General features: G+C 42.6%; 1 long non-coding RNA gene across 1 annotated transcript; it reads left to right on the top strand.

The window, feature by feature from the left end:
* The first annotated feature begins 16,815 nt into the window (after positions 1-16,815).
* LOC128627756 (uncharacterized) lies at positions 16,816-24,124 on the top strand. The gene is made up of 2 exons (XR_008392053.1): positions 16,816-17,346; positions 22,299-24,124. It is a non-coding gene; the product is annotated as an uncharacterized LOC128627756 (long non-coding RNA).
* The last annotated feature ends 35 nt before the right edge of the window (positions 24,125-24,159 follow it).

Raw genomic sequence — 24,159 nt, 5'->3', positions numbered from 1 at the left:
GCGGAGGCGGAGTGAGGAGGAAGAGCCGTGGTGCAGCTGGTAGTTAAGATAGATTCCAGGAGGCTGCCGGAAGGGAGATAGGAACCAGGCAGGCTGTAGGAGCTGGTCCTCCACGGGTTAGGAAGAAAGCAGGCAGGCTGCTCTGAGTGCGCTCACTCTGGCAGACTCCAAAACCACCAAGAATCGTGCCTTGCAAGACGCTGACCTGCTACTGTGCAAACCCAGACTTTATCTGGACTCTTGGGACTTGCATCCTTCCTGGACTTCACCATGATCCAGTGCACCACAGTACATGTATTCCCGAACTATAACATAGAGGCCGATGACAACACAGCCCAGATCCTAAAGGAGAGAGCTATTTTGAGACTGTTTGTGCAGCTGGCTTAAAATGAGATAGGGGGCTTTGGGGGCTTTTGGCTTCTAGCCTGGAAAGGACCAAGGGAGGTGCTGGGTCTTGTGGGAGAACAGAGCTCTGAGCTGAAGTGCTCTGAGCCCCACCAAGGTTGGAATATTGTAAATAAAAACCTGCTCCTTCCAGCATTAATCGTTGGGTCATTCACCAAGGTGTCATATGGGTTACAAAAAGAATGAGACAATATCTAGTAACAAGATTATCTAATGAAACCATATTTTTAAAGAGAAAATGAAGATCTTAAGTCTAGAGCCTTTAATAAATTCTACCCTGGCATAGATAGAATACATCCTGATTCCAAGCCCAAACAAATGCTCACAAAAATAGACTGTCTCTCTCTTAGAAGCTCTGTATTTTAGGGTGTGTACCTGTACTAGGTGCAACACTAAATATTTACTGCTACACAAAAATACAGATTTTTGTGGCATTTTATTTTAACTCTTCACAAATATGCTTTACTAAAAAGTTAATAACAAGGTTGTGTTAACAGAAGAGAGATGGCCTTCTGAGGTAATACAAATAAGCATAGGAAAGGTGCCTTTATTAAAGTGTCTGTAACACACTCACTGACAGATATTAATGTGTTTTTTTTAAATCAGGTGCGAATAACAAGATATCCAATAACTCTTCTTTATAGTTATCCTCTCCCTTTACTCCCCTTAGATTTTTTTTTTGTGTGTGTACCTCCTCTTCTAACTGAAAAGGTCTCTAAAATGTCTCCCTTTTTTAATGGCAGAATACCAATTTCACGCTAAATGCATGAGAAACCTCATTCCACGGGAGCACACATCTATTAATCTTTCTTTTTCCCCCTTCTTTCTTTTTAATCAGTAGGTTCATTCCACACTGGATTTTCTGTTATAGGCTTTATGGTTTTATTTTGTAATTATATAAGCCTTAATTATATTTACAATTATACTTGCTATGATATTTCTCAATCAGAGTTGGAAAGACTGCTAATGCAGCAACTTTCTCATCAAAAAAAATTACAAATGGAGAACAAAATTATTTTTCTGAAATCATTTGCAAGTGATAATGCTGAGACTGAATATTTTTGCATCTGCTTTTAGTGATTGTTTCTATGCTCCTACTTAATCATGTGTGTTTCCTCATTAAGAAAATAGCCTGGGAGGACTGGAAGAATTATATAATACAATGATGGTCTGGTTGCTCCTTTACTTCCTGGTCTTTCTTTCTATTGTTTACTACTGAGGCCCAACAGAATTTTTGCAATTCTGTTCAGCTGAGAATTCAGCTGTAGAGTGTGCTCTAGTCCTAACGAAGGAATGGGAATGTGTGTCTCATACGCTTTCTCTCTAAAGAGTCAGTGTGCAATGCTCACACGGTAGTAGTCAGTCATTACTCCTAAAGGAAAAATAAACATAAATTTGTTCCAAAGTCCTAGTTACTGCAATAAAAATATAATTTGCAACTTGGAATGTAAGAAAGAACCATTTAGGCAAGATTGCATAAAAATGGGGTAGGAGTGATCGCTATTCTAAATTTGGAGTTTCTAAAATTTTAGCAGTCTACTGATTATTGAGGGTTCTTAAATGTGTTCATCTTAAGTTTTTATATATGTGTGTGTGTATATATATGTGTGTATGTGTGTGTATATATATATGTGTGTGTGTATATATATATATATATATATATATATATATATATATATAATTTTCATTGCACCCTACTGGGCTAGAGGGATACATAAATCAGGAACAAATATGCCTCTAAGCAGACAACTAGGCAACTATAAGGGCAAAAATCCCACACCCCTTCACCACACACATAAACACACAAAGAATAAACCACAATATTGCCCTCTCTCCTTTACCTGAGGTTTGAGATGCAGATTGGCTGACTATGGTGAGCAGGACAAATGTTTCCTGCAGTCCATTTTTGTAAATAGAATTTTATTGTATGTAGGGTAAGTGGAGGCAGTCTGCATTCCTCACCCAGGTGCCTCTGTAGCTGAGGGAAGCAGTGTTTCCACAGCCTTGAAAGGTCCTGATAACCAGTGTTCTTATAGGCTTGAGACTGGGTCCAATAAACTGTTCCCATAACATGAAGTGGGCTCAGATGAGCAGAATTATGTTATGTTATGTAATTTCTGGCATCTTGCTGGCTTTGTTCCCCTCTAGTACTTAAACAGATAGGGACTCCCTGCCGGGGATGATGATAATGAGTGACATGCAAGGAGACAAGTGCCACGATGGGTGCCACACTGGGGAGCGTGGGCCACAACATGAAACGTGCAGATAGACAAGCAGTTTGCAGTGTGTATGGCTCACCCATGAATAAAACCATGTCAAGCATCCCCATGGCTCTGCCCACTTTCTTTGGTCTCCGGGAGGCAAGAGTGTATCTACCATGATCGGTTGCAACATATTGCAACGCAGCTACACCCACTGAGTTATATATTGTCTGTCAATGGCTGCTTTCATGCTACAGTAGCAGAGTTGAGTAGTTGTGATAAAGATCATAAGGCTTGCAAAGCCAAAAATATTTACCATGTAGCCTTTTAGAGAAAAAGTTGTTCAGCACCTGTTAAATCACTGATTAGTCACATTTGGACATAATTCACACAAATTAGATCATTTAAACAAATTTGGTTTGAAAAAAATATGTAGCAAGAATAATACAAATTTTGCATTTTATTTTTATTTTTTAATTCTCACCTGAGGATATGTTTGTATTGATTTTAGAGAGAGAGAAAGGGAGAGAGAAAAAAGGTCCATGTGAGAAGGAGACATGGATTAGTTGCCTCCCAACACTCCATCTTTTGGTACAGGAGAGGACACTGAGCCACCCCACCAGGCCAGAGCTATTTTCGTTATAAAGGCAGAGATCTGGAGAGGGAGGCTTTTCATGTGTAGAGTTTACTGAACAAGACAGAAAATGTAGTAAGCATTCTGTAAACTATGTGAAAGAGGAAACACGTATATAATATTATGGCTAGAGCTCTTCCATAGTCAGAAATATTGTGGTTATGCCTCAGTGGCTGATGGTTGCATCTATAATAGAAATAAATATAAGTAGTCAAAATGCAGCAGTAACCTTATTACTGCTCACACAAATTTGTTTAGAACTCAGTACCTAAACATAGTAAGAAAATGCAAGAGTAACTGACTTAAAATCCAGCAACATAAATTTATTAAAATTTAATCATCTAGAACTTACAAAGTTTTATATTTGCATTATACTCATTGCAAAGCATGAGTAAGAAAAAAATTAAAGAACACTTGAATCAAGTCTTACAAGAGCAAAAAGACAGGGAACTTGCGTTGAATGATATTTGCCTAATACTATATGACTTGCTATTAAGCTTTAGGAACCCTTGACTGTGCACTAGAAATCCCTCAGGCATTGCTTTCTCCTTCATCACACAGTTGTAATATGGTATGTTAGTAGAAGTCCGAGATTATAAAGTAAAAAAAAATGTAATTACTCTCACCTCAGTACTCTAAAATCCATAATATACATAGTTTTTCATTCTCTTCTTAAGCATTCCATTTCTGCCAGTCTGTAACATTGTCTCTGCTCCTTCAACTCCTCATTTTAATTTAACATCCATGAAATAGAAAAATATTAGGGTCCCAGCTCAAGAGAGTGTTGTGTTAACTAAAAGAAGACAGGCAAGGTGTTCAACAAAGGTATTCGCAAGTGTGATTAAATTAGTTGTGCTTATAGAAACATTAATATTGTGATGTATATTTTCCTGTTGACCTCTCCATCCAAAAGTTCATTATATATATTAACTTCTTGTTGTTGGTACAATGAACTACAACAAGCTGAAATATAACACAAATTTACTTTCCTACAGTTTTAAACATCAGTAGTCATAAAACGAAGGTGTCAGTAGGGTTCTTCCTTTTATTTCCTTCTCTGGGTCCCAGGTGCTGTAGGTTCTTGCCTTTTAAACTCTGGAAGCCTGGCTGCTTTTCTTGGTTTCTGGCCCTTGCCTCCACCTTCAAAGCATTCAACTCAAAGTCTGCTTCTATTGTTACATCTCTTCTCTGACTTTGACCCTTTTTATTCCCTCTAACAAGAACTCTTTGATTATATCGTGTTCGCCCAAATGATCCAGGATAATCATGCTGTCTCAAGATTCTAATTATATTTATTTGCAAATTCCCTTTTGCCATGTAAAGGTGACTGTGATGGTTAATTTTAGGCCAACTTGACTGGGCCACTGGGGGCCCAGATATCTGGCTAAACATTATCCTGGGTGTCTCTGAGGGTGTTTTGCATGAGATTATTTCTAGACTGTGTAAAGCAGATTGCCCTCCCAGTTCTGGGTGGGCCAGAACCGATCAATTTAAAGCCTGAACAGAACAAAACTCCTGACCTTTGGCTATATAAAAGAGAATTCCTCTTGTTGTCTATTCTCAAATTGAAATATCAGCTTTTGGTCCTGCCTTCAGACTTGAACTGAAACTTCAGATCTTCCTGGTTCTTGAGCAACCCAGCCTTTGACCTGGAACTACATTATTGTTTATTCTGGTTCTCAGGTCTTCAGCTCAGATTGGAACTAAACCATTGGCTCTACTGTGCACTGAATTTGCCAGCTGACTATGCAGATCTTGGGACTTGTCATCCTCCATAATTGCATGAGCCTATTTCATTTTTTAAAATCTCTCTCTCTCTCCACACACACACACACACACACACACACACACACACACACTATCGGTTCTGTTTCATTAGAGAACTCTGCCTGATAAGTAACCTACACAGATCCCAGGATTAAGATGTACATTGGTGGGGGGCATTATTCTTTCTACTACAACACTTATGATTTTAAGAAATGAAAGTAGTTATTTGTTACCCTGTATTTCCTGTGAGACATTCCCTACAAATCTCTAGGGCCCTGCCACAGACAGCTTTTCCCTTAAGTAGCAGAAGACTTTTCACCTAAGTAACAGACAATCTGACTCAATCTCAATAGATGAACAGTCTAACCCATCACTTTCCTCACATCTTGGCACTCGAACTCCACAGTGAGTGAATGTACCCCTTCTATTAAGTTTCTTGGATCATGATTCCCATTTTCATTATTTATCTGCCCCTCTCCCTCAGCTCTACCACCAGGAAATTAGTAAATTGTGTCAAGTCCGATCTCCTTTCTATCACTAATGTTATCTATCCTCTTCTCTCTACTCCTGTCACAAATTTAGGACCAGCTTTCAACACCTTATTAGATTTCTATAAAAGCCCCTTACAGAGTTGGTTCCTTTGATTATTTTTCTGTTTCTATTCTAGGTTTCACAGCACAGCTATAATGATCTTAATAATGCAAATCTGATCCTATCACTCTAAGGCTTATAACGTTTAGTGTTTCCCTGTGGCTTCAATAAAATGTTTTGAATATTCATCGTGGCACACAGGTTCCTTCAGAATCCATCTCCAGCAAATCTTTAGGTCATTCTCTTGTGTCACCCATAATCCATGCATTCATCCTTCCATCTACATCGAATTTCTTATAGCTTGTTCAATGTGTCCTCTTGTTTACATTTTAATTGTTGTTCAAGTACAGTTTTCTGCTCTTTACCCCCATCTCAGCCCATCCCACCAAACCTCTCCATCACACTCCCATTTCCACCCTGCCTTGTTATTGTCCATGCGTCCTTTATACTAGTTCCTTCAAACCCTTCCCCTGAAATTCTCTCCCCTCTCCCTTCTGGTCACTGTCAGCCTGTTCTCAATTTCAGTGTCTTTGGTTATATTTTGCTTATTTGTTTGTTTTGTTGATTAGATCCCTGTTAAAGTTGAGATCATATGGTATTTGTCTTTCACTGCCTGGCTTATTTCACTTAGCATTATGCTCTCCAGTTCCATCTATGCTGTCAAAAAAGCCTGGAGGTCCTTCTTTCTTTCTGCTGCATAGAGTTCCATCATATCCTCTTTTGTTTTCAGGATTTTGTATAAGCTGCTCACTTCATCTGTAATATCTTTCATCTGGCTGATGGGACTGAAATCAGACACCACCTCCTTGGAGAGACCATTCAGACTTTTCTAGGCTTTACCAGTTGTTTCTTCTTCATACTCCCTTAGGTCCAAATATATAAATATATTTTAATGGTATCTTTGCTTAGAGGACTTTTCACTTGTAACAGAAAACCTGACACAAATAATTTGAATAATGATGAAATGTATTATTTTACAATACTACCCCACCACCACCACCAAAAGATGCTATTATCAAGGCTCTGGTTCTCTCTTGGCAAAACAGTTGGGTTTTGCATGTTTCTTTGGTTTTGGTTTTATTGTTTGTTCAAGTGTCTACAGAACCCAAGGTATTTGCAAGAAATAACAGTAAAATATCTCCTTATTCTGATATAAAGGAGGAAGGAGAAAGCCCTTTTCCCATTATTCTTATGAGAACAACTGGACCAATGGCAGATGCTAGAACAAAACTGTAATCTCAAGCATGAATTCCACTTACCTCCATTTTGTCTAGGGTTCCTCAGTGATGGCGACATTGACATGTTGGACCAGATAAAGTTTTGCTCTGTGCAAGGAAGGGCATTAGCAACATCCAGGGACTCTACACACTAGACATCACCACCCCCCCCCCGAGTTGTAACAATGAACAACATCTCCAGACATTGCCAAGGTCTCCTGTAGGGCAAACCCACTCCCAGTTGAAGATCACTGGCTTAGGCTAATGAAGAAATACTCTGGATCCCTGGCCTCATGAAATATTTATGAATAATTCAAAAAATTATAGTTCTATTTAGAAAAGGAAGGGAAGAATGAATATTGGGTAAGTGATCTATAGTATCTATTATCTGTGTTGTAATTTTTAAGTGTTTTGCCCCCCACTAGAAAGAACATTACAGGAAGTTTTGTCTATTTCTTGCTTCTCTGATCCCTAGTACCCGGTATATACTATGTTCTTAGTACATTTGTATTAAAATTGTATGAGTCATGCATCAGGAAAGGGATTGTTTAGTGCTTTTTACCTATACTCAATGAGCATTATAACACATGCTATGAGTTGTCTATGCTTTCAATAGAAAACATGTTTTCAAATTTATGATCAAATATAAAAATATATTGGCAACACATTTACGCAATTGTGGAGGTGAAGGCAGAACAATAAAGTATAAGTGAGGGATGAAGGATAGGTGAGGCTACTATTTTTAAGCATGGGAAACTTGCTAAGCAAAGAAAAGAAATGCAATTATGATAGTAGGTACATAAATAAGACGTGGCACCTGTCTAGACCAGATCACTTGCCAGTTGATCTGAATTAGGAAGCAAAAGTTGAAATGGTGGCTTGTGACATAATATGCCACTATTGATTTTTCCTATGAAAAAGCTATTTCTAAATCCCTTGTCCTAAGTTAAAGTTTGCCTGCATCTGGTCACATTGAAATACATGAGTAGCTTCATTAGAATGTGTGACTTAATGTAGATCAAGCCTGTAAACTATGAATCACCTTTTCCCTGGAGACTCACATGGATTTTCTCTTCCCTTGCTTGGTTCCCCCAGTAATAAGGCAATTTGTTTTTCTTGCTCTCAAGTTGTTGGATTTAGTAAGAGGTTAGCATATGACACAGACTATAATGCTATAAATATTAATTTTTGTGCTATGAATATTAGCTTTGTGAAATTTTTCAGAAAATCACATCATAATTTCAAAGAAGAATTTCATGTTAATCAGTGAAATGTTGACTGTAAACATTTTAATTTATCCTAATTTTTAAATGGCATAAAATTTTATAAAATGATGTGAAATTATTGGCCAAGTTTCCCTCTTGAAACCTGCACACATGTTTGCTTTCCTTCTGGGTGGGTATCTCTCTGGATCATGGTTTAGGTGATAAGCGATTTGTAACAGCCTGAGTTTCCATTTTCATTTAATAACTGAAACCTAAATGTCACAATCAAAAACCACTGGTCTGTTGCACAGTGATCCATGCGAGAACAGTGAACTTATGTCTCCGTAAATTTGTTAGTCATCTATGAGGAAAAGCAAGGCTGACCTTGTAATGTCAAATCCCATTTAGAGTCGGGGAATAGGTTGGATAAGGTACTTGATGGCTTTTGAGTTGTATTAAGAAATACACTTTAGTGTAGGAGGATGAAAGTCTTGGTAAATTAATGTGGCAATTGTAGCCTATTCAAATAATTTATAGTTGAATCCTATCTTCCAGAGAAAAGAATGCGGTTAATAAAGGTTCTTGACTTGAGTAAACAATTTCAGGCAACACATGCCTTTTGGTAAGTACCTAAAGTGCTAACTCTGACCTTCCACTTTCAGAGTTTCCTACTTGTGATTTTTCTAAAATCTTTTTACTAAGAAACTGTTTAAAGCTTCTGTCACAAGCAGGAACCCAAAGCTTACTGAAAGGTCATAAACTGAATTTTAAGATTATTTTGTGTCTCATTTGAAGAATTATATTACATAGCAATTTATAGCTACTTCTCAGTTTGTTTTTAAAGTGACAGTGATCAAGTCAAAAGCAGAATTTTTAGGTAAAACGAATTTTAAGCATTTTCATACTTTAATGTAATCAGAGGATAGAATAATATTTGGCTTGACTTTATTAACTAATTGCCCGGTTTGCTTCATGGGACATGCAAGCACCTGGCCACTGCCTCTTCCATGGAGAAGAAGGTGCTCCCCCAGACTGCAGCCCCCGAGTGCTTCAGAGTAGGAATCTCAGGAGAACAACATCACTTGACAGTTGCTACATTGCATAGATCTGTGCAGTGGCTAACTAGAAAAGAAGCCACATTATGTATAAATATTAGTTGATTGGGTTTCTATATTAAAAATATGAATTGAAAATGTCTGTTCCCGTTGCCACAATGCTTTCATAATTTCTCCCGTAGAAAATTGCATTAAACTATCTTCTGCTTATTTTTCCTCCAAACCATTTCCGTAAATTTTTTAAAAATTTATTGGGGTCACGTTGGTTAATAAAATCACATAGGTGAAGGTGTAGAATTCTATAACACATCATCTGTATATTGCATTGTGAGTTCACCACCCAAAGTCAAGTCTCCTTCCGTCCCCACTTGTCACCTCTATACCTTCTTCTACTCCCCTCATCCTCTTTCTCTCTGGTAATCCCCATACTGTGGTCTGTGCTTAAACCACATTATTTTTAAATGGACAATGATTAACCATGTGTTATGCAAATTTAACTGTATCGCTTCCAGTTTAAAATCTCTCTAAGATTTGAGAGTGTCTTCACTACCTTTGATTGGTAGTGTCTCGAAGGTAGTTTCTTCGCTACGTTCACGTTCCTATCATGACAAATGCTAAGATCTGAACTCTGCTTTCTGTTCCTCTCACCATCTGTCATCAGTGGGCGAACTGGACCACTTTTCATTCTCTAACTTTGCCCTGCTGGTCCATGCCTCCTTTTTGTTCCGATTATTCCATTAGTCTAGATCAGTGATTCTCAACCTTTTTCACTTCATGGTATACATAAACTAATTACTAAAATTCTGCAGAACACACACACACAACATTTTGACAAAAATACGTATAATTTTAATCCATTCACATTGGATACCTATTGTTGTGTTGGCTATTATCATCTTTTTATTTGACAATCTAAGCTTTTCCTGACCAGGAAAAGAGGCCACCATCCCTGATTAAATAGTCAGGTATTGCTTGTTTTAAAAATGCTGTGGTACACCAGTATGCCATGGAACTCCTGGGGAAAATCTCTGGTCTAGATGGAACGTCCTTACCTTTTGTTCTCTAGTAGTCAGATCAAGTATCCTTCCAGACACCTTTTGTGGCTCTGTGAACACATGTATTTTGATGTAAGATATCGTGAAGATGGAGTTTTGCTCTGTCCAGCCCATTAGTCAGTGAGCCCTTGTGGGCCTGGACATGTAAGGTGAACTCTGGGTAAATGTGTGCTCAGTAAAGGAAATGTTCTGTGCTCTCTGTGTATGTTTTTCTCTTTTTGTCGGTGATCTTGGTTTAGTCAGTGGGAAGCTACCACATAGCCTTAAGGAGATGTCAAATTATTATATCAAAAATGCCATTTTAACATTTATTTTTAATTGTAACCTCAGTGGAGGGTTGAGAGTGCCTGGCTTGGAGTAGGTCAGTGGGGGCAATGCCGGGGGTCCCTCAGAGAGGCCACCTGGTGGCTCAACCTGATACCCGGGCCCAGGGTCTTGTCATTGTAACCAGTAGGATCCAAAATCCTTTTTTGATTGAGCAAAACACTGTAAATTTATTAAATCTAAAGTATGCATTCCAGAAGTGAGAGCGGGAGACTGAAGAACAAGACCACCAGCCAGGGGGTCTGGGTGGAACTTTTTATTAACGTAGGCAAGGGGATGATGGATAGAGTGGCCCTCAGCTTCTGACACTGGTGGGGTGACCCTGGCTGTGGCTCGTCCTTATCCCTCTTCTCCAGACAGTGATTTCTTTTTGTTCCACCCCACAACTGTTATGGCAGTTTTGGGGAAAGGTCTGAGCAGAGTGGCCCCAAAACCACAGTGCAAATGTTTTCTGAAGGTATTATAATGGCCATGTTGTTTAAGTTAATGCGACTACCAAATCTGGTTGAGATTGATTTTTGTTTGTCTCAACTATAGGAAATTGAGGAACAGGTCAGTAAAAACTCTCCTCTGTGATGTTGCAGCCGGGGGGGAGAAAAGGTGAGGGGTAGAGCTTGAGGCCTTTGTTCTTTATTCTAACTTTCCTGCCTCAAAGGCCACTGAGGGGGTAAGAGGAGCTTTAAGAGAATGGCAATGTTCCATTCCTGTTCTCGTTGTCCTCCTTCTTTCCTCTCTGGGTCTATCTCAGCTACCCAGTTTCACCCCTTTGAAATGGAAGCAGTGGTACTATTCACAAAACTCTCCTAGCATTTTTCCCTGGGAATGTTAAAAAAGTATAAAGTTGCAACCTAGGGAAAGAAGAATGACTCAGTGTGTGAGGCTGGTATCTGATTTATTTTTCATTGTCTAAGAAGGGATCTCAGAAAGACTTTCAGGGGAACATTTTGTCCTGCTAGGTGTTAACTGATTTCTCCCTAATTTTAAGATTTAGGCATCAGAATTTTTAGGAAAGACTTTAAATGTTTGCAATGTAAATATGAAGGCCACTGAAAAGTGAGGGTACAGTTACTGTCATTGCTTGGGAAATTAGGCTCAGGAAACGTGATAACAAGGTGAACGTTGGAGCAAATGCATTTATATCCTGTTTATCTCAAGCACAGAGCCAATCTGGAACTCTAATTCCTTGAGAAGATGACAAATGTTTTCTGCCAGTCTTTCCAACTGAACAAACTCTCTTTGATTGGTATTAATCACTTCTGGCAGGCGATGCTCAAGCCTGCTGGCTGCAGTCTAGTTGAAAAACTTGTCATCAGTACCACATAATGAAGCGAAGGAGTAGGGGACAAAGAGAAGAAATATTTTCATTTACCTAGTCACTGGAGTAAGTTTCAAATTAAATAACATACCAACAATTTTCAAAAGACAGTTTAAAATGCAAACCTTTAATACAGTTAATTTTTTCTTTCCTATTTTTTATTAAAAAAGCAGAAATTAACCCAAGTAAGAATATATAACTTGTTTATAGTAGAAGAACACCCCTCATTTTCTTAAAGTTTCTGTTTCCTCAGAGGATTTTCCTAAAAACAAGTTTTCCCACAAGAGAACCATACACATATAAAGAACATGTGAACAATAAAGCCCTACCAAGTGTCTAATATAGAAAACAGTCCACTGTAGTTCAAAATTTCTATGTGGAAATCTGTTCCCCAAAGTGATGGTGTTTGGTGGGAAGGCCTTTGAATGGTGAGGCAAGAAAGTTACTACAGGGAACAGTGGCCAGAAACTACCCCTCCCCTCCCTTTCTAGGTTAGGACATTGCAGATATGACCTGTTCCCCCATTCCTGACCTTTTGGTTCAGAGCGTTGAGGATGTGACTTGTGTTCCCTCACTGCCACCCTCCCAATTTCCTGGGGTAAGAATAGCTGAGACAATCAAATACCAGTCTCAGCCAGAGTTGGCAGCCATGCTGACGTACAGGGAAGTTGTGAAGCCTCTCCACCCTCCAGATCTTCACAGAAAAACAAGAGCCACCATCTGCAGAAAGAGTGACTGAGAGAAGTTGTGCCCACAACCACCCTCCCAGCACCAGAGACCAGGAACCAGCCCCTTCCCTCCCCCTTGCCCCTGGCAAATCAAAACCTCCATCCAGACCCCACAGGCGGATTCACTCTGAGTAGGCCAGCACTGCCTTCCTTCTGGAATATGTAGGTATTATCACTTCAAAAAAATCTGCCATGCTTTACTAAATCTCTCTGTCTCAAACTGGAATTGTTTCCTCAGTAGGGACAAGAACTTGCCTCTGTTGGCCTCCTCGCCCTCTGGCTTCAGTTAAGTCGTGAGGGCTGAGTCCTTAAGAAATTACTTTTCTTATATAAGAGACTCCAGTGTGCTCCCTTGGCCTTTTAGTCAATGATTGAGGTTATAGTAAGAAGACTGCCTTAGGCAAAGCAGGAAGCAGGCTCTCATCAGACTGCAATCTGCAGGTGCCTTGACCTTGGACTTCCCAGCCTCCAGAACTGTGAGAAATACATTTCTGTTTTATAAGCCACCCAGTCAATGGCATTCTGTTATTGCAGCCCAAATGGACTGAGATAGACTTTGAAATGGTTAAAATTTAAGTTCAAAAATTGTATCCCAGTTCAAAAATATCTCATCATTACTTGACTTTTTTTTTCATTTTGCTATGTCATTTTCCCTGAAGAGACACCATTAATTTTTTTTTCATTGAAAATGCAAAAACCCCTGAGGGCAGTGGGTGGAGATCTCACCCATTCACTTCTTAGAGTGATTCAATCTTTTTGTCATTTTCCTAATACCTCTGTAACAATAGCTAAATTGGGAGAATTCTTTTGCTTCCTGCAGCAAAACTCAGGCAGAAATTGTAGCACTTTATTTGATAAAATCAAGTTACTTTACCCTCACTCTGTGAGAAAACTCATATAAATTATTCTTTCAGCTAATGATTACTTTAAATTGTGTTAAAGGTGATTTAGACATACCCATTAAAATTGGTATTTTGAGGGAGATGTGGAACATTTCTTCAAATAAAAGTGGTTAATTGATGTTCAATGGACAACTCCATTATTTCAATAATTAACTAATTGTATTCATTCTTGAGGTACACCTTGAAGCTGTCACTCACATTTGCAGGTTAACGTGAGGCAATCCTGAAGCTAACTGTTTTGAAGTGAATGAGATCCTGAGTGAGCCACCAATAGGGAAGAAAGAGCACTCTATTTTGGGAACAATGTAATTTTGTTACCGAACAAGAGGTCCAAGGGGAGGGCAATACTTGGCCCACGTAGGGATGCCAAAAACTGCCACAGAACAGAGGGCCCCTCCCAAGGACAGAATACTAATATCTACTGGGTTCTTCTGTCCACCGACAATTGGAAAGACATCTCTCAATGCCAGAGATTTGTGAAAAGGAAACAAAATGTTTATTTAATGCTATTTAGGCTTAACACTTCCACTAAAATATCAAAGTCCTTTAGAGTATACACCTACACCCACACAGCTCCCTTCTCCCACTGTCCCAACTCCGGGTACCGTAAATCAGGAAAAGAGCACACGTCTGTGTTGCAGGCTGCTGGCACCATCAGCTGTGTCACTGTGCAGGCTCTCCAGTTAATCCAAAAATTATGTGGTACCCTCTCATGGTCCACTAGCAAGAGTTCTTAGTACCCAGTTCCAGTCAAAGTCTCTCTTGCTTTTTCAGGCCATGCAGCCAAAGGGGGCACCCCAAAGCCACATGGGCCTCTTCTACCAAAGCTGCAGGGGTCCTCACTCCACCAAAAGCATGTGGCTTTCTTCTTCACCTGGCTGCAGGGATCTCCATTCTGGCAAAGCTGTGTGGTTTTCCCTTTCACCTGGGCAGTTATTTCCTCATGTCCTGGAGCCCATCTTTTCCAAGCTCCCACGTAGGGGCTCTCACTCAGGGGCACAGCCCCTAGTTTCCATCCTGGGTACTAGCCACTTCCTTCTCCCTTGCTCCGAACTTGGCCACAGCTATTTAACATATCTATGAAACCAGTTAAAGGTTATAGATATGTTAAATAATCATTCTAGAGGTTAGCTGCAAAACTGTTGCTATGCAAAACAGCTCTCAATGGCCCTGGCTCTACTTGTCCCTTCCCCCTGGGGGGGGGGTGAGGACATCCTATATGTCTCTCCAATATTCCTATACACTTTGAATTCTGGGCACCATTCCAAATCTTTTTTTGGGGTCCCCCTCTGGCTGCACCCTGTATCAATTTCACTCCGCAGCGAAATTCAGTCTACTCTCCAAGATAACACTAGGGTTATCCTTCTAGTGTTGGCTGATTTTTAAATCTACCCACATGTAAATAAATGTTAAATAGTAAGAAACATGCACAAAAACTATCACTTAATAATGGAAAAGATAACATTTGGTTTTTGGAGCATTATACTTCATTTGTATCTAGCCTCCTGCATTTCAATATGTCTACATCTGTATTGCTTTGTGTGTTTTCTTTTAAATTGAACCTAAAAAAAATGACCCCACAGTTTTCCAGCAACTGCTTCAACCATATTAGGTTATGAAAAATTTGATTATTTAATCAGTTTAAGTTATATCTAATGTACCTGATATATTTCTTTTCCCCATCGATAGCATGAAAAATTTATCATTTCATATGCAATATTTTTTCAAGATATCCTTTTTAAGATTTCAACTATAAGTCATGTGACTTCCTCCTTGACTGACTTAGGCAAGCCTGGGAGGAATGGAAAATCACCAGACAGGAAACTGTGGCCTGGGAAACTGCCTGCAGACTCTACCCAGGACAAACAGATGCCCGGCTTACACTGGGGTCTGGGGTCATCCTATCTGGCATAGCAGGATGCAGCTTTAACCAGAGGCTGATGATGTTGCAGAACAGAGGTCCAAGTTGGGGGGGAGGCAATATTTGGCCCCCCCAGGGATGTCAAAAACATTTACAGAACAACTGCTCCCCCCCCAGGACCGTATACTGTCCTGACCACCTACGAGGCTTGTCTGTCCTCCACCAGATCACAGACATCTCTCAATGCCAGAGATTTCTGAAAAGGAAAGGAAAGGTTTATTTAAAGCTATACAGACTTGAAGTAGTGCCTCAATGTCCCCATTAAAATATCAAAGTCATTCAGGATAACCACAGATGCCCACAGTGCTTTCTTTCCCCCTGCCCTAGTTTGGGGTACCTTAACTCAGGAAAAGAAGCACAAGTCCGTGTTTCAAGCTGCTGGCACCATCAGCTATGTCACAGTCTCTAATTAATCGAAAGTCATGTGGCACCTTCTCATGGTCTACTGGCAAAGAATTCTTTCACCCTTCTTCCAGGCAAAGTTTCTCCTGCTTCCCAGGCCACATGGCCAAAGGTAGCACCCCAAAGCTAAGTGGTCCTCTTCTACCAGAGCTTCAGTGGTCTGCACTCTGGCAAAGCCGAGTGGTGCCCCTCTCTGCACTGCCACAGCCATGTGGTTCCCTCTCCTTCTCACATGGCTGTGGGGGTCCCTAATCTGGCAAAGCCATGTGGTTCTCTCTTATGGCTGCCTGTCTGGGTTTTAAATCCCCACGCCAATCCTCCTTTGCAGCCCCATTTTCGACTCCTCCTATAATCAGCTATACTTGCCAGCATTCCTGTATTATTCCAAGTTTACTGGGCTGCCATCCTGAGTCTGGGCAGGTGTGGCCCCATGGCATGGAGCCAGTCCTCTCCAAGCTCTCACGTAGGTGCTGTAACGGGGGTGGGGGTGGGGCCGGCAGTTGCCTCCCAGTTACATATTGGGTAGAAGCCACTCCCTTCTCCCTGGCTCAAAGCTTGGCCACAGCTATTTAACATATTTATGAAACCAGTTAAAAGTTATAGATATGTTAAATTACCCTGCCAGAGGTTATCTGTGAAACTATTGCTATGCAAAATAGCTCTCAATGGCCCTGCTCCATTTGTCCCTTCCCCCAGCTAACACCTGTGGGAAGTAAGGGGTGAGGACATCTTATATGTCTTTCTAATATTTCCTGGACACACTGACTCCTGGACCCCATTCCAAATCCCCTTTTGTACCCCCTCTTGGCTGCACCCTGTTACAATGAGATGTATAAAGAACAGTGGTCAGCAGAAATGGCACCCAGCAACCAGCTCTAGCCAATTGGACTCTGACACCCCAACCAGTTACCCACATAGGTTTTTGTACTTACAAACCCCACCCTAAGAACAACTGAATGGATCTTCACTTTTCTCCACTTTTTCTCTTATTCCCCATTAACAAACCCTGTTCCCAGGCTTCCTGAATCCATCTGGTTTCTTGAGCAACTCTGACCTAACACTCCTCTCATCATCTTGTACTGGGAACTGTAATAGCCATTAGTAGTAGAAACATACAAACAGCCGTTAGGCATCTGCAGTTCCTGAGACTGGGTAATAAATAAATGTCAGGGAACGGCTGGGTTAAAATTCCTAGCCAAATAAGGTAACTGACCAAGGCCTGCCAGATAAGACCCCCAGCTCCCAACCACCAATTAGAGACTTTCGCCGTTTTTTTAACTTAGCAACCTGGCTAATAGCTAACTGCCACATCTGCTTCTGTAACCCCGCATTCGCTTGCTCTGCCCTATAAGAACCCCGTAGTCTGTGAGCCAGGCGCGACTCTCATCTGCAGCCCTTTTGGGCACCGTGTCTCTGGACACCCCGAGAGTTCGCCCCTGCGCAGGTAAAGCTTGGCCACCAAATTTATAATTAGACTATTATTTTGTAATCAATAAAATTAGAGATCTTTGAAACCTATCTTCATCTCCGAGAGCGTGCATTGACTCATCTGTTGCCTACAACATTTGGAGGTTCCACCGAGATACGCACGTGCCCTCGGAGAACCCATCTGTATGCCGGCCCGGTAAGTATCTGGTATCTGTGAGAGATCTCTATCTGGGAAGGTCGCGGCCATCGGAGCCCTGAAGCGGAAAAGGTGGGACGCTGCCGGAAATTCCGCACAGGGGACCCCAAGAACTGGGAGGACGCTCCCATGGGGTTGGGGCTTTACGCTCCCGTCTGGTAGGGGAACTGCAGTCCCCGTCTGGTAGAGTTTTGTGCTCTATTCTGGTAATGGGGGGGGAGAACTGGAGTGCCCCCCCCGTCTGTTTAGGTTACGGCAGGAGATCACTTACGATTTCCGCGCTCTAACCGAAAAGCGCCTGCGCAGCGCCTGCGCCCCCCTGAATGAGTGAAAGAGCTGAAGTTGTGTGAGAACCGCGGTTCGCCTGTGTGAGAGGAGAAACAGTGTCTGTGAAGTCTTTGTTTGTTACGGATGTGTTTCAGTGTTTGTGTTTCTATGTCTAATTTGTGATTTTAAAACTATGACTGGTTTCTGAGCTTCCAAAGGTCTTACAGGCGGAGGGATCGCGCTGCAAGAAGACGAGAGCCCTGCAACTAAATAGCGCCCTCCGCACCCCCTCCCAATAGGCAAAAGTTTTACAGGCATCGAAGAGGGGCCCGGCCGGCTGGCCAGCCGACCAGCGCCGGCCGCGAGCGGGCCTCTCCACCACTGATGGCAGCGCGCCAGGCCCGGGCGGGCGGGTTTCGGTCCCCACCTTGCTGCGCGCCGGGGCCCAAAGGGCTCGTAGCGCTAGCGCGCAGCGCCGGTAGATGCGCGCCGCGCTGTGCTGCCTCCGCCCCCACCTTGGCCGCTGACGCCCGTGCGCGCGCCCCGGCCCGCGGGAGAGCCACCCTGTCCCGCCACCGGTGACCGACGGCCAGCGCCCGTGCGCGCGCGCCAGCTAGGTCCGCGGGCGCCAGTGCCGAGGAATCTGACTGGTTGAAACAAAGCAGCACGGAGGCCACGCCGGTGTTGACGAGATGAGTATTTTGCCCCCAGAGTTCTCCCAGTCGGCAATGCTGGGACCCTCGCTCACTGATTGGAAAAGCGCGCACACTTCTCGCGTCCTCGCACCCTCCCCTCTTCCCCTTATCGGCACCCCAGGTGGCGGGGCGGGAGCGGGAGGCTGTCTCCTCGGGACAGACGGGATTGCCGAGGTGCTGGGTAGCTCCTCCGAGCGACTGCTTCCCCCTCCCCAGCCCCGGAGACAGGGTCGGAGGGCGGGAGCCAGGGGCCTGGCGGCTGAGGGCAGGACAGGCAGTCCCCAGTGTGCAACGGGCTGGTCGAACTGTCTAGCCTAGAGCAGGTTTCCCTGCTAGCGGGAGACCTGGATTTTCTTTAGGAGTGCTATACTGTAAACCCCCTCCCAGTCCGTGCTGACTTCAGTGGCTGGCAGCCCTTCCCCCCCAGGCTACTGCGGGGGAGATTTGGAAGGCTGACTAGGGCGGCAGGCCCCGCTGGCTGTTTCCTAGCAACGGGTAGGGTTTCAGCCAGTGGGCGGGGCTGATGGCAGGCACTGAAGTGAGTTTTCTGCTGCCGCAGCTTGAGGCGTGAGGAATTTTAAGTTCTAAAATGTTTGCCAGTGAGGACCTGGTAATTCAACTGGTCTGGCAATTGTAAGACGAGCTCATCATACTTTGAAAGAGTCTTGAGCCTTTCCCCCCCGAGAGTGATTTATTGGCCATTTTAACTCTTAGCTCGGAGAGGGGAGTGTGCTGTTTGCCTTTCTGAATGACCTTTAGCTCCAGATTTCTCCAAGCTGTGTGGAATTCCAACCAGCGCCCCTGGAGTGGTCACCTAAGAGAGACTTTTAAAGAGACTAAATTAATGCTGCAAACAAGCAAGAGTGTTTTCAGATTCTTCATGCTGAAAGTAACTTTGTAAAGTCTGTGCTAATTCTTCCAAAATTGAAATGTAACCAAACCTGTTACTTTTATGTATCCCATGTGTTTATATGATTTTTCAACTGACTAGATTTAAGAATTTGAGTTATAACAACCCAGAAATGCCTTAATTAATTCCTGTTTGTGCTCTATAATGTATATAGAAATTGTTCCTTGTAATTGCATTCGAGAATAGCAAATAGCAGATTTCACAGGCCTATTTTGATTTGATCTTATAAACAAGAATAAGGAGATATTGCTGACCACTTTGCCTGATTTTGGAATCGTACCGCTGCCCTTAGGGTCTGGGGGCGAGAGACGACCTCTGGAGTGCGAGACTCCCTGGTGGCAGGCACTGCCTTGGGTTTCTCTCCCTGCCCCCCAGAGCTTGGTCAGAAGTCGGTAGCGAGTGGGACTTCCCCCCCAGCTTTGACAAAGCCCTGAGTCCCCGTATATTCTGGGAGAAGCGCTTTCTGACTTCGATCTCCTTAGGCCTGAATGCCTACTGGGGAGAGGTGCAACTCCCGTGCCTTGCTAGAGTTAGGAGAAATCTGGCGTCACAAAAAGCTTGCTAATGAACCTGTGAAGTCTGCTAGGAGTGCTTTCATTCATATGATAAGAGTCCAAGGGGTCCTAGTGTGTGGGAGGCTTAGATAGAGCCGCTGGGACGGCGGATGGGCTGTCTCTGGATTAGGAGCAGGCTTGGGACCTCGTTTGCCCCTTTCTCTCTGGTGCCCCTCGGTTGTCCCTGCTCCCCTGCACACTGGCTCGGCCACTGGGGCATGCTCTGAGCTAATTCCTGTCATCTGTCTATATAGGGGAGCTGACCTGAGTGTCCTGGCTTCCCATGACTTTGGCATGGACTGCCCTGGTTGTGGATAGGTTCGGGGTTCCCTCCGGGGGGCCGGCGGGCTCCGAAGGTCAGCCATTCTAGGGTACAAAACGTTTCTAGCTGCAGCAGTCAGGTTCTCTGTGTAACTGGTTCTAATAGGAATAGCTCTAGTTTTAAAGAGTCATGAATTGAAGTCCAAGAGTGAGCACCTGATTTATAAGGTATTTGCAACGTCTAAGCTTCAGAAAAGTGAAAAATATCCCTGCAAATATAGAGACTTTTAGTAGAAGATACCTGAAGTACTAGGGATTTTTAGCTGCCGCATACTGAGTTTAAGCAGTGAGTTTAACTACAGCCTTTCCCAGTGTGGGAAAGGAACCAAGATTAAAAGAAAGTGATAATTAGATCTAAATGAGCAGAAATATGTACAGAGGATATAAAAGTTTTAAACCTAGAGTAAAGGAAACTTCAACTACTTGTTTTCTGGTTTCATGGGAAAAAGCAAATTTCCCATGTGCGGTTCTGTTTCTGATTAGAAACCTGTATTGAAGACCTAAGGAAGGTCACTGTAACCGGTTGGGGAGAATGCTTTTGCCACCCGGGACCCAGGAAGGGTCAATTGTGGCTGATGAGTGCTTCAGCCTGAGGCAAAGCAGCGTGTCTCTGCCAAGAGACCGGGCCTGAAGGAGCATGTCTCTGTGAGGCACCAGTAGAAGCATTGGTGCGAGAGAATGTCTCTACCTATATTGTTTCAGAACTCTGTGTTTCAGGTTTTGCTCTGTATCTGCTCTGAAAAAGAAATTGAAGATTCCAGGAAAGGTTAAAACTTCATACTCTGTAAAAAAAAGTAAACAAAAGAAAGTATAAGATATGAAAATGAAGAAATATATAAGAGGTAAAAGTTTTTTTGAATGTTGCTGAAGGGCTGTGAGAAGCTATGAAGATAGAAGAAAGTATATAAAAGGTTGTAGAAGTTTGCAAAAGTTTAGAAAGGAATTATATAAAGTTGGTGATGAAAAGTGTAAAGCATAGAGATGCAATGTTGATAGGTATCAGAAGAAAAAAGATTTTCCATCATACTTTGTATTTTTCTCCTGACCCCTCCGGAATTTGGCATTATCTGAAGGAATAATGACACTATAAGGTTTCTTTGCATAAATTCAATAAGACCAGCCATTAATAGTGGTTTTGTTGGCCAGGACTTTGACTGAAATGTCACGCCTGAAGGAGGAGGCATATAGGTTCTGGTCATTACCGGAAAGCTCAGAGGAACTAGGATTGACCTGTGAAGCTAGTGAAAGCCCACAAGAAAAGCCTGGTACTTTAGCTAGTTGTGTGGTTCGTGCCAGTCTTTCCAGGGGAGGAATGAAGGTTGCTTTCCTGAAAGATGGCTGAAAAGGAACCTGTAAGCACAATGAACGCTCAAGGATTTGAGTGAAACAACTAGTACAGGCGAGGCTAGATGTGTGGCACTGCTATGCCCTGAGGGGCATATTGAAAAGTCAATCTAAGAGTTCCCTGGGTGAGTATAAGTTCCAGCAAAGCAGACTTAAGGATCACAAGTGATCCAGGCTGCTCTTAGTGTGTTTATGCAAACGAACAGTCAAAAATCAAAAGCGGGACCCAAAGTAGTCCCTGTAATAACGGTGAGGGTAATCTTAAGGAGAAAAATTATAGTTCAAGGAAAATCACAGTGCTCAGCATTGGACATCAGAATGGTACAGCTAACTGTCTTGAAAATTTGCTCTCATTTAAAAGTTAAAACCAGGTTTGTGATGTCACCAAAGATGTACAATTTACAGGTGCAAAGGACCTTGTCTAATTGCCACTGTTAAATGTCATTGTAAGAAGGACCTTGCAATAGAATGTCTTCCCAAAAGACAGTCTCACAGGCGCAGAGACTGGTTTAGAGATGGTTATGTAAATTAACCTATGTGTTCTTCTGTTTTCATAGGGCCTATGCCTATGAGAGATTGGTTGCGAGATAGGCCTCACTTAAGGAGCCCATCTCCATCATTACCCCACTAAGACTCAATGGTTTGGCTGAACTAAGTAGTTGGGTTAGTAAAAGACTTGGGCGGTTTATGGGCTTCACTTTAGAACTAATTTTCTCTTTTCTGTCTTGATAGCTTGGACAGAAAGGGCTCAGAAACCTGAAAGGAGGGAACTCCTAATCATTACTGAAGTGCCTACCATTGTCTATTAATAGTTATAATTAAATTGTGCTTCCAATTTCTTGCCTAATCTGTCACCTCCAGAATATGACCTGACCGGAGTGACAGCGGTCCAGTAATGCCAGCCCCTGGACACCAAGCCTGTGATGTCTGGGTGACAGCCAACTGACCGGGACCCTGTGAGGTCTTTCCCCTTACAGGAAAGACTCCCTCCGTGCTGCTCCCCTTCAGGGCACCCCAACCCAAGGGTAAATGAGACAACGTCCATTTCCAGCTTAGAAGAAGTTACAAGAAGATGAGACCTCCGTCCCTTTTCCTTTATATGATTATGAAGTAAGTATGAATCTAAAAGGAAGAATATTGATACAGAGTGCATCCACGGGGAGCCCCAGAAAAGATTTAGAATAAGATCCAAGGTTCGGGGTATCCAAGAGATATTGAGGTGTACTCACCACTCCCCGGGAGAGGGGGACGAATAGAGCGGGGCCAGTGAGAGATGTTGTACATAACAACAGGTTGCAGCTGACCTCTAAAGTAATTATTTGACATATAGCTTTTAGCTAGTTTCATAGATATGTTAAATAGTGTAGCCAGACTTAGAGCTGGGGAAATAAAGTCACTTACCCAGGATATAGCTAAGAGCAGAGCCCCTAAGGGGGGAGGCCTGTGTCAGAGCTTGGAAAAGATCAACTCCAGGCCATGAGGGGATAAACTACCCAGGTGAAAGAGGGCACCGCACAGTTTAAGGCGGGGTGCCGACCCCTGCAGCTTTGGTGAAAGAGGCCCATGTGGCTTTGGGGTTCCCCCTTTGGCTGTGTAGCCTAGAAGGCAAGAGAGACTTTGACTAGAACTTAGTACAAAAAAGGACCTCTTGCCAGTGGACTGTGAGGGAGTGCCACATAACTTTGGATTGGCTAAAGATCCTGCCTGATACAGCTGATGTGCCAGCAACCTGAAACACAGATGTGTATTCTTTCTTAATTTACAGTACCCGGAGTTAGGACAGTATAAGTAAAGAGCAAAGACATAAAAGTATTTTAAGTTGAAAAAACTTAGTTTCTGACTGCTCTTTTACAATAATAGCACTAGAATTATAGGTAATAACAAGGAGGATTATGTACAGCCTTAGGGGAAGAGTGCTGTTTTTATGCCAACCATTCGGGGGTAATCAGAGAAAGCATAAAGATGCTAACCAAGAGACTAAAAGAAAGAGAACAAGAGGAACAGACCTCTTCATGGAATGCCTCTCTGTTTAAAGCTTCCCCTTGGCTGACCACGCTTATTTCCGCATTAGCTGGCCCTATACTTATCCTATTGCTTGCCCTGACTGCAGGACCCTAGATCTTGAATAAGATTTTTGCATTCATCAGGGACAGGATTGATGCCATCAAGCTTATGGTATTGTCCCAACCATATACTATCCTACCTCAAGATGACCGGCAGTCAATGGTTTAACTGCTACCTAACCGGAGGGGGGAATGTAATAGCCATTAGTAGTAGAAACATACAAACAGCCGTTAGGCATCTGCAGTTCCTGAGACTGGGTAATAAATAAATGTCAGGGAACGGCTGGGTTAAAATTCCTAGCCAAATAAGGTAACTGACCAAGGCCTGCCAGATAAGACCCCCAGCTCCCAACCACCAATTAGAGACTTTCGCCGTTTTTTTAACTTAGCAACCTGGCTAATAGCTAACTGCCACATCTGCTTCTGTAACCCCGCATTCGCTTGCTCTGCCCTATAAGAACCCCGTAGTCTGTGAGCCAGGCGCGACTCTCATCTGCAGCCCTTTTGGGCACCGTGTCTCTGGACACCCCGAGAGTTCGCCCCTGCGCAGGTAAAGCTTGGCCACCAAATTTATAATTAGACTATTATTTTGTAATCAATAAAATTAGAGATCTTTGAAACCTATCTTCATCTCCGAGAGCGTGCATTGACTCATCTGT

This window comes from Artibeus jamaicensis, unplaced genomic scaffold (assembly GCF_021234435.1).
Source record: "Artibeus jamaicensis isolate MK-2021 breed Jamaican fruit bat unplaced genomic scaffold, CSHL_Jam_final contig_466, whole genome shotgun sequence".
In the NCBI taxonomy this organism is placed as follows: Eukaryota; Metazoa; Chordata; class Mammalia; order Chiroptera; family Phyllostomidae; genus Artibeus; species Artibeus jamaicensis.
Note: the sequence above shows the minus strand (reverse complement) of the source record. Positions and strands in the feature narration are given on the sequence as shown.